Source organism: Triticum dicoccoides, chromosome 7B, assembly GCF_002162155.2.
Source record: "Triticum dicoccoides isolate Atlit2015 ecotype Zavitan chromosome 7B, WEW_v2.0, whole genome shotgun sequence".
In the NCBI taxonomy this organism is placed as follows: domain Eukaryota; kingdom Viridiplantae; phylum Streptophyta; class Magnoliopsida; order Poales; family Poaceae; genus Triticum; species Triticum dicoccoides.
In genome coordinates this window covers 498305483-498308351 of record NC_041393.1, presented here as the reverse complement: position 1 = coordinate 498308351, position 2869 = coordinate 498305483, and positions in this window count along the sequence as shown.

Below are 2869 nucleotides of genomic sequence, written 5' to 3'. Positions count from 1 at the left end.
TGGAGATGATGGAGAGGAGAGGAGGTGGTTTTGGAATGGAGATGATGGAGAGGAGAGGAGGTGGTTTTGCAATGGAGAAGATCAGAAGAGGGAGAGGTGAGACGGTGGTTTTGGAGTGGAGATGATGGAGAGGAGAGGAGGTGGTTTTGCAATGGAGAATATCAGAAGAGGGAGAGGCGAGACGGTGGTTTTGGAATGGAGATGATGGAGAGGAGAGGAGGTAGTTTTGCAATGGAGAAGAGGGAGAGGAGCGTGCGGCAGCGATTTAGGATTGGGCGAGAGGGCCAGCATGCTGAGAGTGGATCAAAATAAAAATCAATTTACCCTTCAATTAAGAAAACGACCCCACATTAACTAGTCTCCCTTTTATTCTGGGTCATAATTGACCATGATTTTCGCACATAAAATATATGTTATACGTTGCAAAAATAATATAATTTGAAAGTACATTCAGATACGAACCAAACGATACAATTTTTGGTGACATGCATTCACATTTTGCTAGTCACATACAGTATGTGGTCAAACTTTGACCCAAAATACGCAAAACAACAAAAAAAATACTTCCAAGACCAGCGCTGCTCTTCCGCTCTTCTCCTGTTCCAATCTAAATCCACCGTCGCTCCTCTCCTGTTCCAATCTGAATCCAGCGCCGCTCCTCTCCTCTTCCTTTTCAAAACCACCGCCCCTCCTCTCTTGTTCCAGTCCAAAACCAGCGTCGCTCCTCTCCCGTTCTAATCCAAAATCAGCGCCGCTCCTCTCCTCTTCCATTCAAAAACCACCGCCGGTGAGTGAAGGTGCTTTGGAGAAGTAGATCGATGGAGGAGTACAACCGATACATGAGGATCGCAGACGGCGACCTTGTGAAGCTAGCTAGGATGTTGGAGATACAGTCTTGGTTTGACAACAAGGACCAACTAGCGGTGATGGCGACATCCATGGCCAAATATCTGCAACAGAGCGAAAAGGCGGCGATACTCCTGGAGGGAGTCGCGCCGGAGTACATAGAGCTGCTCCTCTGGGCCATGGAGCAAACAGATTCACCGAATCCGATCGTGAGGGAGCGGTGGTGGGAGTATCGATCCCAGATGGAGCATCCACCAGAGATTGAAGGATCGAGCATCTACAGGGTGGCGTTTGTGAGGGTGTCCTGCCAGAGCGAGCCGGTGGAGTCTTTGTTGACCGAACCCGCCATCGTCTCCCTCGCCGTTCACATCGTCTCACGGGGCGGCTGTCTGCCGCCGAGGAATAGGAGGGGACTGCCCCCCAGCCCAATAGTCGGGCAGGTTGTGAATTGTCAGGAGGAGCTTAGGGTTGTCAGTATTTGCAGGTTGTGAATTGTGTTTTCTGTTGTGTATTTTGAGAGTACTTTCAGATATGAATGTCTTCTGAATTTCAGATTTGCAGTATTGAGAATATGAAGAATTTTATGAATTCTAGAGATCTATTTTTAGCACTTAAAAAATGTAGTTTCATAGGAGTATAAAAGTGCAGACGAGAAGAAACTGCAAGTTTCAGTTTCAGATAAGAAACTGCAAGTTCAGTTTCAGATAAGAAACTGCAACTTTCAGAGGCAGAGCATTTATATTAACACGGCCTTTTCAAACAGGGTTAACATCATGTTGGAAGTTTTATTCGTGGTCAAAAATGGAACTACCAGCCAGTTAACATCATGCTGATCAACATTCATGCATAGCACAACTTCATATGATGCACAGTCAAAATGCCCACACAATGTTGAGTGTGCGAAACACAGAGAAAACGAGGGACGGAGTTTTGGCAAGTGTTGGACGTGGTTTTCGGCTGCCCCATCTAAGCTTTCATTTTTAACATGCGCAGCCCATGACCTCGGATGGGAGGACCTATTTGTATTTTCTTAGGGCCGTCATGTATCGACCGGCCTATGGACCTCCCATCCGAGGTTTTATTTTTGGCAGCCCAATTTGTGTATTTTTTGAAGAAAATGCAGCGGTCTGTTCTATTTTTCTATATAAGAATAGGAATGCCAGGTAAAACTTATGTTTCCCTTTTAACTATATTATATATATTTAAATTATTTTATATGTTATTATATATTATTTTTATTGTGATCATATATTTAACAGATACTTACATATGTAAGAAAACAATATCCCACATCTTATTAACTTATAAAAATAATTTCTTAACAAATAAAATCTTGGATTGTTTTGGCACGAAAATCCTAGTGATTGTGTACAAAAGCTTGGTAAGATTTAAGGACGAATGTAATAATATCACTTATTATTTAAATATATTTATAACAAAATGCTCAGCCCTTTTTTATTTTTTGATAACATTGCTGGCCCAACCCAACATTATAATCAGAATCAGCCCAGCAAAATCGTGTATCTAGATAAAGTGCAAATGGCGTGTAATTTTTTAGGAAATAAAATAAATGGGTCGCATGAAAGCTACATTAATTGTTCACCCAGCCCAGCTAATGGCTGTAATTCAAAAAAAAGATCAAAATGACTGTAAATTCTACCGCGCAAAAAAAAGACTGTAAATTCTGAAAAAATGGGTTGAATGCGTGCCACATGTTTGGAGGCTGAAATGTGGGCCAATAGGTCGAAGCCAATGCAAGTCGTTGTAAATTTAGTCAACAAATGATTCTGACATGTTAGCCGTTGGATTTACATCCAACGGCTGGCATCCATCTTCAATCTCTCGTATTCTTCCTCCAGCGCCACCGGGACCACCTCCCGCCTCCTGCTGCTAGCAGCTCTGGTTAGCACGCTTCGCTATGAAGCTCTACTCCACCGTTGGCCAGGCCATCCCTCCAACCCTCCACACCTCCTGTTCTTCTCCACCGACTGCCGAACCACACCGCACTAGAACTAGTTAACCC